At 46.5% G+C, this 14,868-nt stretch overlaps 1 protein-coding gene across 1 annotated transcript in view; it reads left to right on the top strand.

Annotated features, from left to right (window-relative positions):
- TMEM131 (transmembrane protein 131) overlaps positions 1-14,868 on the top strand; it is a 1,081,228-nt gene that overhangs the window by 869,586 nt on the left and 196,774 nt on the right. The window lies entirely within an intron of this gene.

Below are 14,868 nucleotides of genomic sequence, written 5' to 3' on the forward strand. Positions count from 1 at the left end.
ATGCATTCGCATTTGTCATTAAACCAGTGTCTCCACCGTTTCCTCCTGGGTCGCTGTTTTCTTTTCGTTTGGAAGGATCTGTGTCCATAACTACAGCGCTAATCAGAGGCGCTTTTGCAGATGACCCCTGTCACGTTTTGGGCGACCAGCTTCACTGGAACTTTCAGACTCCTGTAGTCCGGTGTATTTTGCCAGCGTTTGTTGGACCGGCTGGAAGCCCGCCACTGAAGCCGAGGAGAAAAGCGAGCAGTTTTGAAATGGACAATTTCATGCTGGGTAGGACACATCGTGGTTCATCCCCTGCTTCAATGACTCTTTCGGTGTTCGTGGCTGTGATGGTATTGGGGGACCGGAGGAGGCACCGGGCAAGTGGCACACCAAAGCGGTATTTCCAACACAGCAACTCCAGAGGCTCACGCTGTTTCCCTGCCCACCCGCTCTGACATTGCACCATTCACGGTATCTTCCTGCACCTAGGTTCCAGGCCCCAATTGGATGCATTCTGGGATCTGTAGTCCTGCACCACACGCGGGATTTACACAGGTGTGGGAACTTAACCTTAGGGGCGGAGCTGTGCCTGCATCAGCAGGCGGTTAAAAGAGGGACTTACCTGCAGCATGACATCTCGCTGGTAGGACGCTTTGGGCGCTGAGGAAGGCAGAATGGCTGCCGAAATGCATTCGCATTTGTGTCATTAAACCAGTGTCTCCACCGTTTCCTCCTGGGTCGCTGTTTTCTTTTCGTTTGGAAGGATCTGTGTCCATAACTACAGCGCTATCCAGAGGCGCTTTTGCAGATGACCCCTGTCTCGTTTTGGGCGACCAGCTTCACTGGAACTTTCGGACTCCTGTAGTCCGGTGTATTTTGCCAGCGTTTGTTGGACCGGCTGGAAGCCCGCCACTGAAGCCGAGGAGAAAAGCGAGCAGTTTTGAAATGGACAATTTCATGCTGGGTAGGACACATCGTGGTTCATCCCCTGCTTCAATGACTCTTTCGGTGTTCGTGGCTGTGATGGTATTGGGGGACCGGAGGAGGCACCGGGCAAGTGGCACACCAAAGCGGTATTTCCAACACAGCAACTCCAGAGGCTCACGCTGTTTCCCTGCCCACCCGCTCTGACATTGCACCATTCACGGTATCTTCCTGCACCTAGGTTCCAGGCCCCAATTGGATGCATTCTGGGATCTGTAGTCCTGCACCACACGCGGGATTTACACAGGTGTGGGAACTTAACCTTAGGGGCGGAGCTGTGCCTGCATCAGCAGGCGGTTAAAAGAGGGACTTACCTGCAGCATGACATCTCGCTGGTAGGACGCTTTGGGCGCTGAGGAAGGCAGAATGGCTGCCGAAATGCATTCGCATTTGTCATTAAACCAGTGTCTCCACCGTTTCCTCCTGGGTCGCTGTTTTCTTTTCGTTTGGAAGGATCTGTGTCCATAACTACAGCGCTAATCAGAGGCGCTTTTGCAGATGACCCCTGTCACGTTTTGGGCGACCAGCTTCACTGGAACTTTCAGACTCCTGTAGTCCGGTGTATTTTGCCAGCGTTTGTTGGACCGGCTGGAAGCCCGCCACTGAAGCCGAGGAGAAAAGCGAGCAGTTTTGAAATGGACAATTTCATGCTGGGTAGGACACATCGTGGTTCATCCCCTGCTTCAATGACTCTTTCGGTGTTCGTGGCTGTGATGGTATTGGGGGACCGGAGGAGGCACCGGGCAAGTGGCACACCAAAGCGGTATTTCCAACACAGCAACTCCAGAGGCTCACGCTGTTTCCCTGCCCACCCGCTCTGACATTGCACCATTCACGGTATCTTCCTGCACCTAGGTTCCAGGCCCCAATTGGATGCATTCTGGGATCTGTAGTCCTGCACCACACGCGGGATTTACACAGGTGTGGGAACTTAACCTTAGGGGCGGAGCTGTGCCTGCATCAGCAGGCGGTTAAAAGAGGGACTTACCTGCAGCATGACATCTCGCTGGTAGGACGCTTTGGGCGCTGAGGAAGGCAGAATGGCTGCCGAAATGCATTCGCATTTGTGTCATTAAACCAGTGTCTCCACCGTTTCCTCCTGGGTCGCTGTTTTCTTTTCGTTTGGAAGGATCTGTGTCCATAACTACAGCGCTATCCAGAGGCGCTTTTGCAGATGACCCCTGTCTCGTTTTGGGCGACCAGCTTCACTGGAACTTTCGGACTCCTGTAGTCCGGTGTATTTTGCCAGCGTTTGTTGGACCGGCTGGAAGCCCGCCACTGAAGCCGAGGAGAAAAGCGAGCAGTTTTGAAATGGACAATTTCATGCTGGGTAGGACACATCGTGGTTCATCCCCTGCTTCAATGACTCTTTCGGTGTTCGTGGCTGTGATGGTATTGGGGGACCGGAGGAGGCACCGGGCAAGTGGCACACCAAAGCGGTATTTCCAACACAGCAACTCCAGAGGCTCACGCTGTTTCCCTGCCCACCCGCTCTGACATTGCACCATTCACGGTATCTTCCTGCACCTAGGTTCCAGGCCCCAATTGGATGCATTCTGGGATCTGTAGTCCTGCACCACACGCGGGATTTACACAGGTGTGGGAAATTAACCTTAGGGGCGGAGCTGTGCCTGCATCAGCAGGCGGTTAAAAGAGGGACTTACCTGCAGCATGACATCTCGCTGGTAGGACGCTTTGGGCGCTGAGGAAGGCAGAATGGCTGCCGAAATGCATTCGCATTTGTCATTAAACCAGTGTCTCCACCGTTTCCTCCTGGGTCGCTGTTTTCTTTTCGTTTGGAAGGATCTGTGTCCATATATATATAGATATAGATATAGATATAGATATATATATATATATATATATATATATATATATATATATATATATATATATATATATATATATATATATATATATATATTCCTACTGGCAATAGCCAGTAGGTATATATAGTTAGGATTTTTTTCCTATGGGATTTTTGAAAATTCTATGTTGAATAACTTTGGCGTTTGAGGACAGAATTGGCTGAAATTTTCAGGAAAATGGAACATTTTGTTTCTGAGCAGCCCCTGAAAATTTGGGGGGGGTTTCGTCAAGGGGGGGCCGAGAAAAAAGGGGGGTCCCAAAACGTGTTTTTCCCATGCAATTTTCCATAGGGCGGTTGGCCTCACTTTTAGCCTGAACGGCTGAATGGATTTACACCAAACTTTGCAAAATTGTAGGGACTGGTAGCCCGATGTGCCTTTGCTATGTCTCAAGATATAGGCTCCAGTGGTTTTTACGAAAATTAACTTTGAAAAATATATATTGGGCTACATTGGGCTATATATATGTTGGAGCCCAATGTAGCCCAATGTAGCCCAAAGATGGCCACCAGAGACAAAAAAAAACAAATGTAGCCCAAATATCAGCCAGATGTAGCCCAACTATAGCCCAATGACAGAATGTCCCAGAGTGTTCTAAAGAACAACTAGAGTGCTAACAGTCCTACTTATTACAAAGGTATGGCACACCTGAAGCCATCTTGATTGGAATAAAGTGGTAACTCTTAAAACATTTAATTTAAAAAGGAACAAAATGAGGGGGTTCATTTTGCCATAGAAAGTATGATTAGCGAATATATGACGAAATCCCGCATACCATCAGTCCGCAAAAAAAATCCTGCATGTACTATTAGGCCGCAAATTAAAATAACGAAAACTTTTAGAACGAATATGCCTTTAGCATACACTAAACAACTAAACTACCCTAAACCCTAAAACACTACCCCCAGCATGACCCTACACTACACAAACAGTACAACACTACCCTAAACCCTAAAACTCTACCCCCAGCATGACCCTACACTACACAAACACTACAACACTACCCTAAACCCTAAAACACTACCCCCAGCATGACCCTACACTACGCAAACACTACAACACTACCCAAAACCCTAAAACACTACACCCCAGCATGACCCTACACTACGCAAACACTACAACACTACCCTAAACCCTAAAACACTACCCCCAGCATGACCCTACACTACACAAACACTACAACACAACCCTAAACCCTAAAACACTACCCCCAGCATGACCCTACACTACGCAAACACTACAACACAACCCTAAACCCTAAAACACTACCCCCAGCATGACCCTACACTACGCAAACACTACAACACTACCCTAAACCCTAAAACACTACCCCCAGCATGACCCTACACTACGCAAACACTACAACACTACCCAAAACCCTAAAACACTACACCCCAGCATGACCCTACCCTACGCAAACACTACAACACTACCCTAAACCCTAAAACACTACCCCCAGCATGACCCTACACTACGCAAACACTACAACACTACCCAAAACCCTAAAACACTACACCCCAGCATGACCCTACACTACGCAAACACTACAACACTACCCTAAACCCTAAAACACTACCCCCAGCATGACCCTACACTACGCAAACACTACAACCCTACCCCCTAAAACACTACCCCCAGCATGACCCTACACTACGCAAACACTACAACACAACCCTAAACCCTAAAACACTACCCCCAGCATGACCCTACACTACGCAAACACTACAACACAACCCTAAACCCTAAAACACTACCCCCAGCATGACCCTACACTACGCAAACACTACAACACTACCCTAAACCCTAAAACACTACCCCCAGCATGACCCTACACTACGCTAACACTACAACACTACCCAAAACCCTAAAACACTACACCCCAGCATGACCCTACACTACGCAAACACTACAACACTACCCTAAACCCTAAAACACTACCCCCAGCATGACCCTACACTACGCAAACACTACAACACTACCCAAAACCCTAAAACACTACACCCCAGCATGACCCTACACTACGCAAACACTACAACACTACCCTAAACCCTAAAACACTACCCCCAGCATGACCCTACACTACGCAAACACTACAACCCTACCCTAAACCCTAAAACACTACCCCCAGCATGACCCTACACTACGCAAACACTACAACACTACCCTAAACCCTAAAACACTACCACCAGCATGACCCTACACTACGCAAACACTACAACACTACCCTAAACCCTAAAACACTACCCCCAGCATGACCCTACACTACGCAAACACTACTACACTACCCTAAACCCTAAAACACTACCCCCAGCATGACCCTACACTACGCAAACACTACAACACTACCCAAAACCCTAAAACACTACCCCCAGCATGACCCTACACTATGCAAACACTACAACACTACCCAAAACCCTAAAACACTACCCCCCAGCATGACCCTACACTACGCAAACACTACAACACTACCCAAAACCCTAAAACACTACCCCCAGCATGACCCTACACTACGCAAACACTACAACACTACCCAAAACCCTAAAACACTACCCCCAGCATGACCCTACACTACGCAAACACTACAACACTACCCAAAACCCTAAAACACTACACCCCAGCATGACCCTACACTACGCAAACACTACAACACTACCCAAAACCCTAAAACACTACACCCCAGCATGACCCTACACTACGCAAACACTACAACACTATCCTAAACCCTAAAACACTACCCCCAGCATGACCCTACACTAAACAACCACCACAACTCTACACTACACTAACATCAACACTACACTACACAACACTACACTACACTACACAATCACTAACCCACGAAAAAATTAACACAAACCCACTTACCTCTCTCGTCATCGTGGTTTTCACAACGCAAATGCATTTACCATACATGCCTTTAAAACGTAATTCTTTGTAAAGGCATGCGCGATAAATGCACATGCGTTTTGAAAAAATGCGGGATAATGGTATGCAAGGTCAATGACCTTGCGGGATAATGGTATGCGGACTGAAAGTCTGCGGGATAAAAAATGCGGGGAAATGGCTGCAAACCATGATTAGCAGCAGACTTCCCTGGTGAGCACTAGCTTTACTACAGTGATCTAATGAGCAACTAGAGTGCTAACATTCAGAATTTATGGCAAATGTGTGACACATCTGAATACCTTCTTGATAGAACCAAAGTAAACAAGCATTGAAAATGCAATAGATCTCGCCCTCGTTTAAGTTAAAGCCATTCTGTTTGTAATGAGGTGGCTTTTTAGCTTTGCTTTTATTAGTGTTTTTAAAACTTTCATGTAAATAACATGCATATGTATGCATATATGTATATGTATGCATGCATTTATATTTATATAGATATGCAGATTATATATGTTTATATATGTATATTACCTACTGGCGATAGCCAGTGGGTATATATAGTTGGGATTTTTTCTCTATGGGATTTCTGAAAATTCTATGTCTATTAACTTTGGCGTTTGTGGGTGGAATTGGCTGAAATTTTCAGGTAAATGGCACATTTCGTTTCTGAGCAGCCCCTGAAAATGTGGGGGGGTTTCGTCAAGGGGGGGCCGAGAAAAAAGGGGGGTCCCAAAACGCGTTTTTCCCATTCATTTTTCCATAGGGCGGTTGGACTCACTTTTAGCTCGAACGGCTTAATAGATTTACATGAAACTTGGCAAAATTGTAGATATGGTTTGCCCGACGTGCCTTTGCTATGTCTCAATATATGTGCTCCAGTGGATTTTGAGAAATTAACGTTAAAAAAATATATATATCTGTGACAGCGCTCTGGTTAGCGCCCCGGTTCGCGTACCTGACGCGTAACGGAACTTCGCGAAGCGAAGCTGATTGGCTCTCTGGTGTCTGTCAACATTCTAAACAGTCCGGAGCGGCCGCCATCTTGTCTCTCGGTACGATCGAGAGACAAGATGTGGTGAAAAACGAAGGGGGAAATGAAGGAAAGGGGGCAAGGTAGACCACTCCTGACCCCCTAGGATTGATGAGGGGGATATTAAAGTGCCCCGCGGGGCAAAAAATAAAAAATAATTTTTTTGCGATTTTACGCCGTAGAGGCGCGTCCCGGTACGTGAACCGGGCAGCTCACCGGGCAGCTAACCGTCAGCGTAGCTGTCAACATTGTAAACAGTCCGGAGCGGCCGCCATCTTGTCTCTCGGTAGGTTCGAGAGACAAGATGTGGTGAAAAAAGAAGGGGGAAATGAAGGAAAGGGGGCAAGGTAAACCCCTCCTGACCCCCTAGGATTGATGAGGGGGATATTAAAGTCCCCCGTGATTTTTCGCGGTAGAGGCGCTTCCCGGTTCGCGAACCGGGCAGCTAACCGGCAGCGTAACGGGAGTCCGCCATCTTGTGTTTTTGGAGCGTCCGGTTCACGTACCGGGTAGCGTCCCAGTAAGCGTAACAAGGGGAAAACCAAGAGAAACAGTAAAAAAAAAATTAAGGGAATAGATTTCCAGCAAACTTGGCAAAATTGTAGGGACTGTTTGTTTGATGTGCCTTTGCAAGGCCTCAAGATATGTGCACGTGTGGATTTTGTCTAATTAAGGTTAAAAAATATATATATATCTGTAAGCGTGCTCCGGCACGCTTACGTTACGGGTTTTGTTTGCGCTGCAGAGCCGATACGTCACGGTTATGCGACGCGTCATGAGGCGTCTCACGTGGCTACGTGATACGTCACGTAATAAAGAATATATTTTACAGCTATAGATATTAGCTTTTAAAAAACCAATGAAATTCACTGAAAAAACCATAGGTTATAGACCATATATAGTTAGGAATTTGCATTTACAAAACCTTGAAAATTCACTGAAAAAACCATAGGTTAGAGACCATATATAGTTAGCTGGACATTTTATTGACATAAAACCAATGAAATTCCATATATAGTTAGTTGCACTAACTATATATCGCGCACCCGCAATCCACTGCTGATGATGTCACATATTACATCATTCATGACATGGTCAGTGACATCACTGATGACATCTCAAATGACATCACTGATGACATCACTGATGACATCTCAAATGACATCACTGATGACATCATGACACACCAATACCGGTTACTACATACGCACTCACTGATTCCTACGTCTACACACACATTCACTCATTCACCCATACAATCACTCATACATACAGTCACTCATTATTACAACACTATCATATGCACTCATACAGCTATGCAGACACTCACACACTGCCACTCATCCATGGAGTTACTCACACACCTAGTCAGTCCTGTAAAGAATCAATCACACTTCCATTTCCTCATCTATACAGTTAAACACAGAACACCATACTTCAGTGACATCACTGATGACATCACTGATGACATCTCAAATGACATCACTGATGACATCTCAAATGACATCACTGATGACATCATGACACACCAATACCAGTTACTACATACGCACTCACTGATTCCTACGTCTACACACACATTCACTCATTCACCCATACAATCACTCATACATACAGTCACTCATTATTAAAACACTATCATATGCACTCATACACCTAGTCAGTCCTGTGAAGAATCAATCACACTTCGATTTTCTCATCTTTACAGTTAAACACAGAACACCATACTTTTCACACATATACTAACACATACTTACTCTCTTATACAATCACTGATACAAGTACACATTGATATGCACAGAGTCACACACCTCCCAGCCAGCCACACACACACTGTCTTCCATACATCCACTCATTCTTCAATATGTAAAACATATTTAAACTTTACAAAAACACAGACACTAGATGATGTCATCAGTGATGTCATTTGAGATGTCATCAGTGATGTCATCAGTGATGTCATTTGAGATGTCATCAGTGATGTCATCAGTGATGTCACTGACCATGTCATGAATGATGTAATATGTGACATCATCAGCAGTGGATTGCGGGTGCGCGATATATAGTTAGTGCAACTAACTATATATGGAATTTCATTGGTTTTATGTCAATAAAATGTCCAGCTAACTATATATGGTCTCTAACCTATGGTTTTTTCAGTGAATTTTCAAGGTTTTGTAAATGCAAATTCCTAACTATATATGGTCTATAACCTATGGTTTTTTCAGTGAATATATATATATATGGCTTCATATGGAGGCGGAGCTTTATGGTGTTTCAGGGACTGTATGCCGCCGAGGAAGGGAGATGCCCGAAACGCGTCCGGTTGAAGCAGCCCACTTACCGGTGAAAGCAGCGTTCTGTATCCATTAAAGGCTGTTTGGGGAAAGCTGTTGTGGTGTACGAGTTCCTCCCGCTTTGGTCACTCCCCTTGAGCGTGAATAAATTAGCGGCCGTCCTGCCGCTGGGAAGGCACCACTCAAGAGAAGGAGGCCACGAAGCTACATCCAGTGGCTTCACTTGTGGGACACTGCAACAAGGACGTTATCACGCTGCCTACGCTGGGGCTCATTGGAGCTTTGAATCAGTGCAATTGAACACCATGCAATAACTGACTACGCCTCCCACAAAGCAACGCAATTTGATCATCCAGATCAGCCAATCCCTGGCTTGCGATAGGGCTTCATATGGAGGCGGAGCTTTATGGTGTTTCAGGGACTGTATGCCGCCGAGGAAGGGAGATGCCCGAAACGCGTCCGGTTGAAGCAGCCCACTTACCGGTGAAAGCAGCGTTCTGTATCCATTAAAGGCTGTTTGGGGAAAGCTGTTGTGGTGTACGAGTTCCTCCCGCTTTGGTCACTCCCCTTGAGCGTGAATAAATTAGCGGCCGTCCTGCCGCTGGGAAGGCACCACTCAAGAGAAGGAGGCCACGAAGCTACATCCAGTGGCTTCACTTGTGGGACACTGCAACAAGGACGTTATCACGCTGCCTACGCTGGGGCTCATTGGAGCTTTGAATCAGTGCAATTGAACACCATGCAATAACTGACTACGCCTCCCACAAAGCAACGCAATTTGATCATCCAGATCAGCCAATCCCTGGCTTGCGATAGGGCTTCATATGGAGGCGGAGCTTTATGGTGTTTCAGGGACTGTATGCCGCCGAGGAAGGGAGATGCCCGAAACGCGTCCGGTTGAAGCAGCCCACTTACCGGTGAAAGCAGCGTTCTGTATCCATTAAAGGCTGTTTGGGGAAAGCTGTTGTGGTGTACGAGTTCCTCCCGCTTTGGTCACTCCCCTTGAGCGTGAATAAATTAGCGGCCGTCCTGCCGCTGGGAAGGCACCACTCAAGAGAAGGAGGCCACGAAGCTACATCCAGTGGCTTCACTTGTGGGACACTGCAACAAGGACGTTATCACGCTGCCTACGCTGGGGCTCATTGGAGCTTTGAATCAGTGCAATTGAACACCATGCAATAACTGACTACGCCTCCCACAAAGCAACGCAATTTGATCATCCAGATCAGCCAATCCCTGGCTTGCGATAGGGCTTCATATGGAGGCGGAGCTTTATGGTGTTTCAGGGACTGTATGCCGCCGAGGAAGGGAGATGCCCGAAACGCGTCCGGTTGAAGCAGCCCACTTACCGGTGAAAGCAGCGTTCTGTATCCATTAAAGGCTGTTTGGGGAAAGCTGTTGTGGTGTACGAGTTCCTCCCGCTTTGGTCACTCCCCTTGAGCGTGAATAAATTAGCGGCCGTCCTGCCGCTGGGAAGGCACCACTCAAGAGAAGGAGGCCACGAAGCTACATCCAGTGGCTTCACTTGTGGGACACTGCAACAAGGACGTTATCACGCTGCCTACGCTGGGGCTCATTGGAGCTTTGAATCAGTGCAATTGAACACCATGCAATAACTGACTACGCCTCCCACAAAGCAACGCAATTTGATCATCCAGATCAGCCAATCCCTGGCTTGCGATAGGGCTTCATATGGAGGCGGAGCTTTATGGTGTTTCAGGGACTGTATGCCGCCGAGGAAGGGAGATGCCCGAAACGCGTCCGGTTGAAGCAGCCCACTTACCGGTGAAAGCAGCGTTCTGTATCCATTAAAGGCTGTTTGGGGAAAGCTGTTGTGGTGTACGAGTTCCTCCCGCTTTGGTCACTCCCCTTGAGCGTGAATAAATTAGCGGCCGTCCTGCCGCTGGGAAGGCACCACTCAAGAGAAGGAGGCCACGAAGCTACATCCAGTGGCTTCACTTGTGGGACACTGCAACAAGGACGTTATCACGCTGCCTACGCTGGGGCTCATTGGAGCTTTGAATCAGTGCAATTGAACACCATGCAATAACTGACTACGCCTCCCACAAAGCAACGCAATTTGATCATCCAGATCAGCCAATCCCTGGCTTGCGATAGGGCTTCATATGGAGGCGGAGCTTTATGGTGTTTCAGGGACTGTATGCCGCCGAGGAAGGGAGATGCCCGAAACGCGTCCGGTTGAAGCAGCCCACTTACCGGTAAAAGCAGCGTTCTGTATCCATTAAAGGCTGTTTGGGGAAAGCTGTTGTGGTGTACGAGTTCCTCCCGCTTTGGTCACTCCCCTTGAGCGTGAATACATATATATATATATATATATATGTCGTCTTTCTTGCCAGCATTAAAAACTTACGGGCTGCAACTATCTTGTGGGCTCGCTGATTTCCTTTTCTTTGTTGGATCTCTGCATCGCGATATATATATATATTACTATCACCTTTTTCCAATAAAACACACTCTCAAAGCCTGGTACTGCAAAATAGGTAGCTATTTATTAGCTCTTTACGCGTTTCAACAAAGATTTGTCTTGATCACACGAACATAATTACATTACAGCATGCATTTATAAAGAGAAAGACTTCCGTAATAGACATAGAAACTGATGACGGACCAGACCTCACAAGTTCGCCTTTGCGTCATGCTCTCATGTCAGACATTTTGTAATGCGCAAATTCTAAGCATTCAATGATAGATTGCCACAAGACCTTCAGCATTATTAGTCTAAACAGTATTTTTACCGAACATAGCAATTTTTTGTCAATTGTTATTGACTTTTCTGATATGCAGCACAATTGTGAATATATTAAAATTGTACGTCACATCATTTTCAGCTGCATGTACTTTGCTATTGTAATTATTTAATGTGACACTCCTTCGTGCCTTCCTGATTACATGTCTTGTTTTCAAACCGCATTCTGCAGTCCGTACCTAGAGCAATGCGCGGGCAACGGGGATTTCAAATAGCGGTGCCGGGCATCTTGGTAATGGTTAAAATCAATTAGTACGACAATGCGTTCCATTCCAAGGTTTCTAATGTTGGGTGCTCTAAATGTGAGATACATATGGGAGTGAATTACATTTCAATCGGTCTGGTGCCTTTATTTTACTCTCTCAATCTGGCTACAATACAGTTAGTCATACTGCATATATGGTAAAGTACCTGTGCAGATTGTGATAATATATCCCTGTACGTATAACCTATGTTATCTCAAACTGCACAAGAGAGCCGTACCACCAACCACATTTGTATTTCCATATTCATATCATACAGCAATTAATGCTACCCGCGCTTTAAAGATCTTTAATGAAAGTCAGTCTCCAAATAAACTCATACTCTTCAATAAAATAATGAAAATAGTGAAAAATTGGTGCTAGAAAGAAAACTTAGAATAACTCTAATAGTGAAAATTCAAAGTAATTATCAGATTTCTTAAAAAGAGTCTCTTATCTGTTTTCAGTGTTCACCCCTGCATGGGGGAAGAAAAGGGTAGGAAGCCCGTGAAGTGACCACGCGGTGGTGGGCCCCTTCCTTTCCTCCTGTGAAAGAGAAGAACACAGAAAGAAAACCATCATAAACACGGTTTCTAAAAAGCCGCAAAATATTCACATTCATAAAGTATTATCTTACAATTACAATCTTACATACATCATTTTAGGCCTCCTGGGTATCTGGTTTCTAATTCCAGTATCCGTTTTGACTCCTTCTGGTTGAGTGTCCACTCTCTATTGCCTCCTCTAATCCCCAATGCTACCTGTTCTACAGCAAAGAATCTCAGTAGGGCATTGTTAGACTGATGGTATTCTGCAAAATGTCTGGCAATAGAATAATGGGTGTCTCCATTCGCAATGGCTCTCGGGTGCTCCATGACTCTTTTCTTGACCATGCACATAGTGCTCCCTAAGTATCTCAACTTGCATGGACACACCAATACATATACAATGAAGCTACTACTGCACGTAAGGAATTGTTCAATAACCCACTTTTTGACCCTCCCTGGGATGTCAAATTCCTTGACGGAGTGACCGTACCTACACGCCCGACAGTGACCACAGGGAAAGAAACTTTTTAGATCATGGAAATTGTTCTTCCTAGTTTCAGTAATATCTCCTTTGACCAACATATCCCTAAGGCTTCTACCCTTTCTATATGTTATCAAGGGTCTGTCACCTACATCTTGACCTATCACTGTATCTTGTCTGTAAGATCTTCCAATTATCAGTCAAAATCTTTTGAACTTTTTTAGATTGATAGTCATGTATCCTTCCTCTTCAGGGACTTTTTGTTCTAGAGACTTCTCTACTAACTGTACTGATTTTATCGAGAGCTTTCTTCAGGACCCATTCCGGGTAACCTCTCTGTCGAAACCTTTCAAACATGGTCCCTTGTTCCATGGAAAACTTCTCTTCTGTACTAAAATTTCTTTTTTTTCCCTCAGTAGCTCTCCATATGGAATACTCCATTTGAGTGATTCGGGATGGCTACTGAGGGCATGGAGAAGGCTGTTCCCTGCCGTTTCCTTCCTGTCAAGGCTAGTCACTAGATTAGCTCCAATCACTTCAATCTTGGTATCTAGAAACTGAACCGATTCCTTGCTGATATTATGATATTATGTGTCAAAACAATATTATATTTGTTTCTGTTGAGTTTATCAATGAATTTAACAGCTTCAATTTCAGATCCCTTCCACACTATCAGCAAATCATCGATATATCTGAGTCATACCACTACTGACTCAAAATCAGCCGTGAGAGATGTGTTGAGGCGAAGCTCCTCCTCCCAGTTGCCCAGGAAGAGGTTCACGAAGCTCGGTGCGAAGCACGTCCCCATTGCCGTGCCCCGCACCTGCTTGTGTAATACCCCATTAAACATGAAGATGTTATTTTTGAGGCAAAGGATCATCATTTCAGCTAACATATGTGTGTGCTCTAGATACCTTTTGGTTCTTGTACCCAGATAATGCATGTGTTTGTTCTGGCGGGAATCCACAATGCAGGAAACCAGCGACGGACACGAACCCAGAATCTGAAAGAAACAGGTTAGTTTTAGATTCCTTACCTTAGAATATCCCCAAGTGTCAGTCTGGATCCGGAAACATTTGCGTAGCATTACCCCTGCGCGTTGGTAGGCGTCGTCTGCGTCTCCGCGTCCGTCGTCGGCGTCGCTGGCGCCGGGATGACGTCGCCAGAATACTTAGACGACGCCCTCGCGTGCTGACGTCAGTTCTTCTTTTTTCCGCGCCAGCAAGCGCCGATCTGGAAAAAGTGGTATCCTTTAGTCATTTTTTGACTAAACTTTTTCGTTCCTTTTTGACCTGTTCGAGTCGAACAACTCCATCGGTGCCGGTAGGGATGCCCGGGTACAAACCCTGTGCCGACTGCAACCGAATGATGTCGGTTACTGACCCCCGTCGCCGGTGCCTGTATTGCTTAGGGGCCGACCACGATGACAAGTCGTGTCCCGACTGCCGGGCCTTGATGTCGAAAGCTAGGCGTGAGCGGTCCCGTAAGCGCCTCGAGCTCCGGCAGTCGGCCCCGCGCCGCTCGAGGTCCCAGTCCAGGAGGAGGACGAGGGACAGGTCGCGGGGCCGGAGTCATCACAGCTCGGCGAGTCGACACCACTTGTCGGGCTCCAAGTCCTCAGGTAAGAGGCACAAGAAGTCAAAGAAGCGACACCGCTCTTCTGACTCCCCCCGACACTCAAGCGAGGTGGAGTGGGATCGGTCGACACTGCCCACGCGGCTCCGCCGGAGCTGCAGACGTCGCGGCCTGCTCCATACCCGCCGGTCCCTGGGCAGAACGC

This window comes from Lissotriton helveticus, chromosome 8, assembly GCF_964261635.1.
Source record: "Lissotriton helveticus chromosome 8, aLisHel1.1, whole genome shotgun sequence".
Taxonomy (NCBI): domain Eukaryota; kingdom Metazoa; phylum Chordata; class Amphibia; order Caudata; family Salamandridae; genus Lissotriton; species Lissotriton helveticus.